This window comes from Cebus imitator, unplaced genomic scaffold, assembly GCF_001604975.1.
Source record: "Cebus imitator isolate Cc_AM_T3 unplaced genomic scaffold, Cebus_imitator-1.0 Scaffold35, whole genome shotgun sequence".
NCBI lineage: Eukaryota > Metazoa > Chordata > Mammalia > Primates > Cebidae > Cebus > Cebus imitator.
The window spans coordinates 4177878-4190923 of NW_016107350.1; the positions used below are offsets into that span (position 1 = coordinate 4177878).

Consider the following 13046-nt stretch of genomic DNA (forward strand, 5'->3'; position numbering starts at 1 on the left):
ACACACACACACACACACACACACATATATATACATATACATATGTATATATATGTATATGTATATATATGTGTGTGTGTGTATTTATATATCCATATCTATGTGTATATATGTTTATATCTGTATCTATATGTACACACATATAGATATATACACATCTATTATATGTACTCATCTCTTTAATAAGTCATCTTACAATGTTTCCACTTTCTACCTGTAGTTCAAGAATTTCTAATTTATAGACTCCATATTGATTAAGTTTTGAAAGTTAGGAAAATATTTGCTTGTCTCTAGTATTTCTGTACTACTTTGTTCTCACCAAATCCTCAGTTTACCAACAGTAATTGAATTTTTTCTTTTTAAATTCTGGCACGTACTTTATATTTTCTATCTTAATGCTTAAAACTAGAATCCATCATCTATTTTATTTTCACTTATTTTGGAACTTAGTGGCCTTATTTCATGATTTGTAGTACAACAACAATCTGTTTTGTAGAAATAAAATATATGTGTAATAGAAATTGAGGAGTTTTACCTTTTGCTTTGTCAATTATTTATACTACCACTTAAGAGCCAAAAAAGCTCACTGGTTCTTTGATATTATACAAGCATTCCAGATGTTGTGCCCCTAATTCTTATGCCTCGCCTCTTCTAACTATAATACTAGTTGCTAAAATGGAATATCAGCAGACTATTAAATGTATTTTTTAGCCTAAAAATATAGAGGCTACTTAAAACTGTTGGAGAAAATGCTTTCTAAGAGGAGGTGTTCCTTGAGCTGTATTCTTTGTTTCTGAATCTTGAAAGATGAATAAGGTAGTGGTGGCTACAGAAAAAGCAAGGAATAGGTATAGTTCAAGTGGTGAGGAAAACAGAGGACTTACAGATGGTATCAGCTTTTTCAGCTGAATGAATGCAATCTGGCAGGGCTTACAAAAATATAAATTAATTAAAACCAATAGATTTAGCTATAATCTTAAAATACAATATTCCAAGTAAATTCTCAATATTTTTGGAGTTTGTCTTTAATAGTCTAGAGAAAGTAATAGCACCCACATTCATTGTGGTGCTTTGCTGTTATTAAGGATGTCTAAATTGACATTTACACTTTTAATAACTGTGTCACATAATTGATTTGTACTGAAATTATTGTCAGTAAAAATATGCAAGTTATATTCACAAGTTTTGGTTTTAAGACTATTCCCACTACCTTATATTTAATACATTCATATGTTGGGATCCAGCTATGAAATTTCTACTTCATTATATTTGAGATATCACTCAAGTTTTTCGAGATCCTTGATGAAATTTCTAGTTCTTCACCCGAATATACTGGCTTCTGTTAAGGAACCATTTCCTTATGAATGACTTTGCTGTTCATGGTATTGACAAAAGCCAGTTTCAGGGCAGGTTTGGAACTGGAGCTCTACAGCTCTCTACTGGAAACCTTCGCTGAGTAAGCACTTGGACATTGTCAAACATACATAGGTAGTTGCCTACTCAGTAGCAACACCCAAAAATTGTACTTAAAATTATCTGTATGGCCTATAATGAAATCATGAGGGCTACGATGATTATGTAGAGAATACAATATCATATGTATTTTTTCTATTTCCAGCCTTGCACGTCTGAAATAGAAAGAAATGGCATTTTTCTGGAATGACTGACTTGTCAATGTAATGCAGACCCAGGTGGTCCCACTGTTGTCTCTTCGTAGTGGCCTGCTCATCTCCTTAATAAGTCATCTTATACCTTTTCCACTTTCTACATTTAGTTCAATAATTTCTAATTTATAGACTCCATAGGCATTCAGTTTTGAAAGTTAGGAAAATATTTGCTTGACTCTAGTAATTTCTGTACTGCTTTATTCTCACCAGATCCTCAGTTTACCAATAGTAGTTGAACGTTTTTTTAAAATTCTGTCATGTACTTTATATTTTCTATTTTAATTCTTAAAACTAGAATCCATCATCTATTAAATTTTCATTTATTTTGGAACTTAGTGTCCTTATTTCATCATCTGTAGGACAGCAGTGATCTGTTTTGCAGAAATAAAATACATGTGTAATAGAAATTGAGGAGTTTTACCTTTTGCTTTGTCAATTATTCGTACTACCACTTAAGAGACAAAAAACTCACTGGTTCTTTGATATTATACATGCACTGAAGAAAAATCTAAGGAGTGAACACATGGATCTAATTATTATTATTATAGTATGAATAAAGAATATGCTCCTTTTTTAGAATTAATTGCACATATGGTTATCTTTGAAACCTTCTTGATAGATGTCTTTCATTTCTGCATTAAAGTTATGTTAGTACTTTGCAGTTCTTCAACTGAAGTGAGATAACAGAATTAGTAAAGTTTAACTTCATTAGGTCATCTTATATTGTATAGAGATCACTTTCTTTTATCAATTTGTTTTCTTTTTTGTTCTTTTAACATAAATATAGAAACTGTAATTTTTGCTAACCAAACACATAAATAGTTGCAGAGAAATTTCTTATTGCTTTATATTATTTTACTAGCTCTTTACATAAATTTCAGATCACATATTTTGATATCATTCTTGTAAACAAAAATGGTAACTACATATAGGTGATAGGTTAATTAGTTATAAGGTGGTGATCATTTCACATTGCATATGTATATCAAAATATCAAGGGCATACCTTAAATATATGATAGTTTTTATGCCAATGATATCTCAATAAAGCTGTTAAGGAGCCAATTCACCATGTTTTTGCAGTTGACTGCTGTAAAAGCCGAATTACAGCAAGAGGCAGCTCTAAATTTCCTTTACGTTGCTTTCGTATCCAGGTTTGGAAACATCACATAGCTTGCTAAATTTCCAGGGTAAAATTGAGCATTAGATGACATCTAAAGAGATAATTTTTGAGGCTCTCTCTCAGAAAACGATCACAATTTAGCATGACAATTTTATCTTTCCAGGTTCTATAGTCTGACCAGCATCAATCGTGTGTTGGATGTTTCTCTGTCACCAGCTAAAATGATTCTAATAACTCTCTCAAGGTAACACAAGTGGGAATTCAGTATCAGAAATGTCCATGCTTTCACTTTCATAGATTAGTTCTGTAATAAATTCTGCTAACTGATACACTGTCCATTTTTTTGAAGTAATCTTTGACATAAAGAGAAAACAAGCACCTGCCTACCACCTGGATTTCCCTAACCAGCACGTTCCACATTGGTTCACTTGTTTCCTTCTTCTTTTTTTTTTTTTTTAAACTGAAAATACAACAGATGCACTAAGTGGCTGACAGGTCCACTTTTCAATGGCTTGGGATAATTGGAAGTTTCAGAATGCCAAACTCCAGAAGCCATTTAAATCCAGTGTGTATTGCACCATTGGGATTATGGAGAATCTAGATCCCTTATTCTGAGTGTGGTTTCATAGATACATATTCCTCCTTGATGAATAGATTCTTTTTCCAGAAATGGATTGTACTGTTTGGCAGTGTTGATAATTCCCTCTGCATGCCATTGCACTCGGGAGCCAGTGCCTGTTGACTTCCATTACGACTGTCCACTGGATGCACTTATTATGGTCTTATCCAGGGAAAACCAGCAAGGAAGGCTACAAAAACAGGTTTTGTTTTCAAGTGTGTCCCTAGGATGCTCATTGTTTGTGTCTCAGCCACTGCTTCAGTAGCAAGCTGGCAAACATTTTATTTCATTCAACTAGAGGCAGTCAAATCAACAGTTTGGCTTTTCTAGAGAATGTTATAACATGAATTTTAAAAATTAAACTATGTGAACTCTTAAAGACTTGGAAATTTCTTTTTCTATCCCTTTTATTTTTTTATAGCTATTTCTTTCTTTGGCAACTCAGGGCTTCATCCACATAGAAATTTTGGAAATGTATTCTCTTTCATACCTCTTTCAATAAACAAAAATAAATTTAGAATTTGTGTCTGGACACTACACAAGGAGAATCCCTCATTTTAAAACAGTAGCTGCATAAGAAAGAATATATAGTACACAATATAATACTGGCACATTATCTGGATGCTGTTTTTATTCTTTTTTTTTTTTTTCTAAAAGTTTAAATTTTGGAAATTTCCAAATTCTGACTTCTAATGTCTTCTTAAGAGCAACAAAACACTGAAATGTGTAATTTCTTCCCAGCTAGAAATGATTCAGTTCCTGTTCTACCTCATTGCTTCTGTTTGTTTAGTCTTTGAAAACTAAATCGAATTAAATCCTTTCACATTTCACATCACTCAAGCAAAACAGCCAAATGTAACTTTAGCTGATTCAAACATTCACTCTCAGCCCCTTTAAACTTCCAGGAAATACAGCTTACCTTATCTTCTCAACCTCTTTGACCTTTCCCAGGGAAGAAGAAACGAGGGGGGCAACTAGAAGTTATATAACCCTTACCGAAAGCTTTTTCCTAAGTTCAAACAAGTATACAGATTTTTTAAATCAACACAAAGACCTGCTAAAGTGAGGATTGCCTTCCAGGTTTTAGAGTAGCCAGCTGAGACTCAGAGAAAGGTAAAGGCTTACACAAGTTCAGGTGTAACGGTACGTCCCAGCTGTGATTGGAATCCATGTCTTCTGGCCTGCAGAGTTTTTATATATCTACTCTACCTATCTTATGCTTAAGTCTTTGTTCCTTACAACCTCTGAATCTGGGCATTTGTAGTTTTATCAACTAAGCAGAAAAAGTAATCTCTTTCTCTTAGTGTTTGCAATAATTTAGCGTCTTGTACAATTCTTAATATATCTGCCAAGGGACCCTTAGAATAGCCATTCAATTTAGATAAACTCCTACACTTGTTTACTTTGTGAGGGTGCTTGATGTTCTTAATGGGTGAGTGTGGGTGACTTCGTGCAGGGAGAAAGTACTAAAGTTGTTTCAGCTGTCCACATCAATTTTGAATGCAGCCCGTCAGACCTGAAATCCCTGTTATCAAAAGCTATGTACATTGCAAATCGATTTAATTTATTCTGGAGTCGTAAGAAATGAGAAGTTTGTGTGTGTGTGTTAGGTTTCCTGGCATAAGCAAAGGGGGTTGGAAAGGCATCGCAGCTCCTATTCATTTCCACATTTATAAATGCTGACCTCCAAGAGGAAGCTCTGTCTGATATAAACCCTACATACCTTGAGTACTTTGGGCTCAGGCGTTAAAGGACATCACTCAAGCTAAATCTCATGGCTACCACCGGACTATGGATCACTGATGAATGAGCCAGCAGTTGAATGTGTAGCAGGCTGTGACGACTTTGCACGGAAATATGAAAATTTATTACCAGCTTGCCACATCAGCGCCTGCCCTGCCTAATTTCCTGGTTCCCTCCCGGTGGATACTCCCACTCAGATGCTGACAGTCAACCCCCCCTCGCCCCCCAGGTTCCCCTGCCCCCCGCGGAGAATTGATGGTCTAAACTGTCACGGAGTCCCGGCCGTCATTTTTCAAGTGATGTGATACTCAAGATGATGCCTTTGGAGCAGGGATTTTATTTAGGAGTAGTAGTCTGCGCTGAATTGTTTCCCACATGACCTTGCTGAGGGGGCTGAAAGGTGGCCGTCTTGCGTGCTGTGGAATTTGTGCAGCCCCAAAAGTATGCGCGATGGGAGGCTGGGGGCGGGGGGGCGGGGGAGAAGGAGGCAGAAGGGGCAGGAGCCGCGGAGAGGAGAGCCGGGGAGGAGAGGAAGGAGGAGAGACCCGGAGAGCGCAGCATCAGGCCGGCAGGCGCCGCCAGCCAATCAGAGGCGCGCTCGGGAGCTGCAGAGCCCAGCCGCGGAGCCCGGGGCTGGAGGTGCGCGGAGCTGAGTCTGGGCTTGCCGAGGACCGCGAGCAGCTGTGCCCGGAGCCCTGGGAAAGTCCCCTCTTTGCTTCTTAATTTAAGTTCCTTTCCACCAGTTAGGGCAAGTCAGCCAAGGTAAGGCTTCAATCAATGACACTTTACTCTGTAGGGACATGAATATGTTTGCGTACAGCGGGGCTGCTTTACCCAGTCCTGAGTCTAAACAAGACTGGGGTGAAACCTTCCTCTCAGAGGGGCTGCACAGGATGGAGGGCTAAGGGGAAAGTTGTCGCTAATGCCGGCTGCCTGCTCGCTGGGGTGCGTTTGGATTTTCTTATGCAGGAATGCTGCCGGAGAGCCTATCGAATGCGAGTCTCCGAACCAGCTGCGTGTCTGTTTATGTTTATCTGTGGCTGTGCTGTTGTCTTCCCTGAAGAAGTTGGAAGGATACTCTGCAAGGCACATTGGAATAGGGATGGCATCAGTATAAGCTGTCATTTATGTCTGTCTGCAAAAGTGAGGGACGCATGGTCAGAACAGAAACAGGAGCACTGAAATTGAATTTTCGATAGTGCTTTTTAAAATTACTGCCTTTCTGGTATCCTCTAAAATTACGTGATTTCTGAGCACCCAAACTGCAGCAGGACAAGCCTCATTTTTCTTCTTTCATTTATTTTTTTCTACCCACGAATCCCTTCCTTAAATGCTTATTAAAGCTTAAGATGAAACTTTTGCTTCTTTTAAAGGGCACTTATAAATGATGCATGAAAAAAAATTAGGTAGGCTCCTGTGATCGGGACCACACTTTATTTATGTTTGTTAACTCTCATTCATTTCCCTTTCTTAACTTCTTGTTTGAGTGTGGAAATAACTATCATTTTGTCATAATTTTTATGTCTTCAAGTTAAAATTATGCCTTATGCGTATGTGTGTGTTGTGTGTACAGAGGTGGCTTCAGGCAAACCTCTCATATGTAACAGGTGAAAAAAATAGAATTTTATTAGCTAGGGCTATTAAAATATTTTTATTTTAATGTCTCATTGCATTTCATGATGTCATCAAGAATAAATGTGCTTTGCTTTTTCCCTGTTGGAAGTCGAGAAAAAATAAAATAAAAATCTTAGCTAAAAGTGTTATGGTTTTCGGTTAGCTCAGGTGATGGCATCACTGCTTTGAGCCGAGAGACAGATCAGAGAAAGATTCTGTTATTCAGCCAAAAACACTAACTACAGGCTCTGACTGTGTTTTCAAACCTTTATTTTTCACTCTGGGATCACCCACAGATTTTTCAAAGCAGGGCGCTTTGCTTCTGCAATAATTGTTCTTTTATTTTAGTGTATTTGTCTTATGAGAGTAAATGCTTAATTCTAAATCAAGAGTTTGAGGTCCAGCCTAGATCTTATATATACCTTGTTGGGATGTGGGAGGAAGAAGGTAGGATGTGATACTAGTGGATAATTAGTTTCATTGTGTAACACCCTGGTCCTATCACCAATTATGATTACAGTTTCCCTCAAGCCTTCTGTTATTTATTTAATTCTGGATAGCTTAATAATAAATTAACCTGGTACAGTTCAACCCATGTACTTCCTTCATAAGACATTCACTTAGTGGGCCTTGGTGGATATTTTATTAACCATACTGCTGATGCTTTTTCTCGGAGATAGCCAACTTAAGAAACCAAACCAACAAACAAAATGGAACTGACACCAATGGTCAAGATTGATTGCCTATCTGTCAACAATGGGAGGTAGAAAATGAGCATTGGCTATTATACAGGCAACAGATATGCCCAACTGAAGATAACTCAGTAGCAAAGGAGAAGAGAATAGTGAAAGGACACTGAGTGTCAGGAAACTCTAGCTGTAACTGTATCCAGTGCAGGCTGATTATAATTAGCAATAGCAGTCACAAGCATGAGCAGTAGCAACCAGTGCTAGAATGAAGTCCATCCATTGTGCAGTTTGGAAATTATTATTCCTCTCAATGAGTGATTTCAAATAGATATAGTGGACTTGTGAAAATGAGTCATTTATTCCAACTTTATGCATTATTTAGATGAAAGCTGCTATATATAGGAAATATAAAGTACTTTTTGTCCTATTGGCTGACATAAATAGCATTATTATGCTTTGCATTGATTTTTGTAGTCTGATGAATACAGACCACATGTTTGCAAAATTTTGTGTTCCAACAGTCCTGTATTTAACTTATTGAACAGAAGTATACATTAAGCATCTGCAACCTGACTTAATTGCCTTTCAGTCTCTAAAGATGCATTTAACACTTCAACAGAGCTAGGATAAAACATATTGAACTTATTGACCAGGAAAAACTTAGTTCTTTTGAATCTATAGATCTGACACAGTGAAGTCTGGTGAAGAATGAGAGAGATTGAGACATTAAAGACAGAGCATGTATATGGTGTTCTTTTTCTTTTTTCTTTTTTAATTAGTAGAGAACTTCAAGCCCTAATGTACTTAATTGTATGCCTTCATTATTCTTGCATTATACATATCTATAGGACTACATTCTAGATTCAGCCTTCTTAACCTTGGTGCTATTGATATTGTGAGCTCTGTAATTCTCGTGGGGGACTTTTCTGTGTATTGTAGGCTCTTGAGTAGCATACCTATTCTCTACCCACTAGATCCCAATAGTAGCACCTCAAACTTGTGTCAATAAAAAATTTCTCCATATATTGTTAACTATCCCCTGGGGAGGGTGTAAAATTGCATTCAGAGCCAGGTGCTCAGTGCAATTTTGAGAACCACTCAGTGGGAACCACTGCTCTAAGCTGAAAGGATGTATACAGAAGAAGGTTCATGCGCATGCTGTTTGAGTAGGCAACTGCTCAGTACAGTTTTGGGTGCTCTGCAGATAAATCCCCTCCTTTTGCTTTGATCATGAATTGATCATCAACTCATAGATGTTTTAATAGATCCCCCATACAATACTGTGGAAGATCTTGCCAGTAAACTGAGAGATGAGTGCTATATTATCATATGCTAATATTTTGGGGATAAGAGGAAATGAAAACTGACAGATAGTATAAATGTTGAGGTTGAAGACAAATATCACTTCAATTTTTTTCACATGATCCTTTAATATAAATAATGAATAAAAGACATGAATTCTCTCTTCTCTGTCATTGCTTCTACTATTATACTTCTGGAGTTTGTATATGTGTGGGTTGTAAGGAGGGAGTGTTCACTCTAGTTATTCTATGTGCTTGCAGTATTTTCTAGTGTTTAAAGCCTCCAGAAGCCTCAAAATGAAAACATTTTGATTTAAAAGGTACAGTTGTAGACAGGCGGTAATGTGTAGCACAGTGGAAAACAACTGAGCTTAATGATTTGAAGACATGGCAGAAGGTGGATACTGTCATGGATTAATGTGTCATGCATGTCCAATTTGCAGACCATTTTCTTTATCCATAAAAGGCAATGATAATAGGTGTAAAAATCCAACATACAAGGTTTTATAATGGCTTGCAATTTGTAAAGATCTACACTAATGTTGGTAAATTATCATGGATTCAATGTCTTTGGTGATTGGTTTGATCAGAATTGATTAAGCATGCTAAGCCTTTCAGTTATTCTAGTGTGGTTAAACATCATCTACAAGAAAGGTTACTGTTCTCTGTTACATTATTTTCATGGATGAAAGTGAACATCTAAATTTATAATATTTTGAAATCTAAAATTTGAAATCTATGATTTAAGATTATGAATATGCCTCAATTATTTTTCTTATTTCCATACTTCCTCACATTATCCACATTTACAATTTGTTGTAAAAATGTAGACATAGAAAACATAGAATGTGACTTGAGATTTACTCTTAAACAGTAACCGTTACCAATGTTTTGTATATATTTTAAGAATAATTTTTCAATGAATAGATCAATATGGAGATATATATATATATACACACATAACTGAAATTACGTATATAATTTAGAAAGATATAGTGATATAGAGAGGCATACAGTCACAGAAACACATGTGCACAGATATCTACTTAAATAAAATAAATACAATTTCATAATATTACATGTAACTAATTTTATAGTATGTTTGTCTTCCATGTGAATAATGGAGAGGATACATGATTTTGTGAGTCTAGTGTGCCATTAGGCATAGGTCTGATGCTTAGTTCAATGTTAAAGACATCCATTTGTTTACAGATCACTCATTAGGTCAAGGTACTTTTGAATTAGTGGTTGTCCCTGCCATATTTAGTATTATGCATTTTGATTAGTGCATATGATTGCATAGATATACTAACATTTATTTAAATAATTCCTTATTACAATATTTTTAAATGACAAAGAGAAGGCCAACAAAGTTAAATAATTAAAAACCTCTATCACTGCTGGTAGTGTTTTGATTTTTAAGTGTGGTCCATGTTCCAGGAAGCTATTTCTGGGAAAATGAATAGATAGAGAAGAAATGTAGGAACAGGTGTAAGAGGAGCATTGGCCCTAGTCCACCCTGACATGCTCGGATGTTGCTTCTGTAGATACTAGAAAGTTCTGATATATAAATTCCTACATTTTTGGGCCACATACATTTAGAACATTTCTTGGTAGTTCTGAGAACAAAATGAACAAAGTTTGATCCCAAAAAATATTGAGTGAAATATTTGCTTTAATCAGTGTCTTCAATGCCAGGACTATGTCTTATTCAAGATTGTACTCAAAGCACATGGAATGTGATAGATGAATTGCTGGTTAAATAAATTCAAGATGTACAGATGCCTCCATTGAAAGGGAATTCAACTATCATTTCTATTTCATATTATGTTTAGATGATTATAAGGATTCTCAAATACGCATTTATTGCCATATTTTGAGGCCTTTAGGGATTAATACAGATGCCTTATTTATGACTTATATGTAACTATGCATAATTAATTATTACTGATAATTTCATTTGATCCAGTTAGTTTTAGTCTACCTGAGTTTAAAAGTATTTTAAATTAAAATATCAAAGCTAGATCCACAGTTACCTATGTGATATAAATGAGATAGGATGCCACTTTAATCCATTGAATAACACAGTTATGATCAAACATTTACTTACATGGTGGAAGTGAAAATCAGTCTATCATTTTCTTTATTGCAGTCTATCAATTTTAAAAAGCAATTTGCAGCCCATTGTGAGAGATAGGAAAGAGTAGACTCCCTTATATAAAATTTTTGCAAATAAATTAGGAAATAAAAATATCACAAAAATGAAGAAACTCCCTAATAAGTTAAAATCAATTTAATAATTTGAATTGAACAAAGATAAATGCATGGCAATTAAATATAATTTATTAAGCTCCATACTAGAGTTTATGTAGGCTATGATTTTTAAAATTTTTTTTCAAAAAAAATTGTTTTGAGAGAAAAATGTGAGTTTCCCAGATTTTTCTGTATTGTTTACATTATCTTTATTTTTTTAATATATCATTAGTAGTTTTTAGGTACGATATGTGATATAATTTGAATAAGACATGACAGCATATATGAAAATATATTTTGGTTGTAGTTAATTTTGATGTTATGGAGGACCCACTTTCTGAGTCATTTATTCTATTTAGTTTAGTAATACATGGGAAAGGCTTGTATGATTGATATTGTAAAGTAAACCAGTTCCCAAAGACCAATCAGTAAAGTTTTTACTTTTGTAACTAAAATTCTACTTGTAGAAATTTGTTATATTTTTAAGACACGAAGTCCAATTACATATTGAATTATATTTTACCTGTTACATAGTAAATTAAAAGTTTATATTAGTTTATATTTATTTATTCATGGAGGTTGCAATCTATTTGGGAAGAAAGCTGGTAAACACGGGTGTAATTAATATTTTATAGTATTTGTAGAAAATTGTTAAAGAGAAAACATGGCAAAGGGATGCAGAAAAAAAATTGTCAAGAGATAGATGGTTTGATATCTTATCTATTTGGCTAGGAAGCCCTTACTAAGAAGAATACTTTGAATAAAGACTGGGAGGAAGTGTGGATATGAACCATGTTGATACCTCAGGAATCATATTCCAGGGAGAGTGAAAAGCAAGTGCAAAAGTCCTAGGGAAGGAGCACACCTGGCCTATTTGACACATAACAAGAAGAGCCGAGATGAGGGAAGTAACTGAAATGGAGTGTTATGGTCTGAATGTGTCCCCCAAAATTCATGTGTTGTAAACTTAACCTCCAATGCAACAGTATTGGGAAGTGGTGTCTTTTGGAAGGTGCTGAGGTCATGAGGGTATGAATTACAGCCCTTATTAAGAGGGTTTTTGGGAGTGGGTTCATTTTCTCTTGCCACCACATGAAGACCCAGCAAGAGGGTCCTCACCATATGCCAGTGTCTCAATCCAGGACTTCTTAATCTTACAGCTGAACTGTAAGAAATGTGTAAGAAAATAAATTTCTGTAAGAAATGTGTAAGAAAATAAAGTGTAAGAAAATGAATTTCTGTTCTTTATAAATTATTCTGTCTGTGGTATTTTTTTTATGGAAGCACCAAATGAACTAAGAAATAGCATATAGGAGGTGAAAATGTTAAGAAATAATAGAAACCAGATCATGTGTAGATTCTGTAAATTTCTATAAGTACTTGGATTTTTCCTACAAGAGCATGGGTATTATTTGATCATTCTGAGCAGAGGGTTGACATTATCTGATGTATATTTCAATAAGAAACTCTTGCCCTTGTTGCAGATAGACTGAAGAGGAGCAAGAACAGAAACAGGGAGCCAGCTACATATCTATCCCAAGAGTTCTGAGGAGAGATGATGGTGTCTGCAGCAGATTGACAGCAGTGGAGATTGAGAGAACAGGTTTGATTCTGTATTTATCATGAAAATAAAGTTGGCGTTACTGTTTAAGATATAAGTCTGAAGAGGGAAAGAGATGGTAAAGGATAAATTGTGATTTTTGTATCCTAAACAATAAGAGGGATGCAACTGATATTCTCTAAGAAACAAAATAATTGAAGAGAATTGACTTGGACAGGAAAAGGAGAGAGACAGTAGAAATAAAGACCTGAGATTTAAACATTTATAGATTGAGATGTGGGGATAAAATGGAGTTGATGGAATATGCAACTGTGAAGTTATAGGGAGAGCTGTGTGCTGCAGGGATAAAATAAAAATTTATATGAAATATTATCATGTGAAGAGACTGAATGTGAGAGAAAATGTTAAAGACACAAGGGCCAGGAACTGGAGCAATGAACACCTATAGATGAAAAGCTGTGTAGAAACATGTAACTA

At 35.4% G+C, this 13046-nt stretch overlaps 1 protein-coding gene across 5 annotated transcripts in view; it reads left to right on the forward strand.

The window, feature by feature from the left end:
- Nucleotides 1–13046, forward strand: part of CDH18 (cadherin 18) — a 1130917-nt gene that overhangs the window by 590320 nt on the left and 527551 nt on the right. For 3 of the 5 annotated variants that reach the window (XM_017524646.2, XM_017524648.2, XM_017524649.2), the window contains exons 1-2: nucleotides 5753–5913; nucleotides 12493–12611. The gene's annotated coding sequence lies outside the window, so the exon portion shown is untranslated. Of the gene's footprint in view, nucleotides 1–5752; nucleotides 5914–9064; nucleotides 9076–12492; nucleotides 12612–13046 lie in introns of those variants that run through there. The other 2 variants (XM_037737122.1, XM_017524647.2) reach the window with 2 other exon arrangements.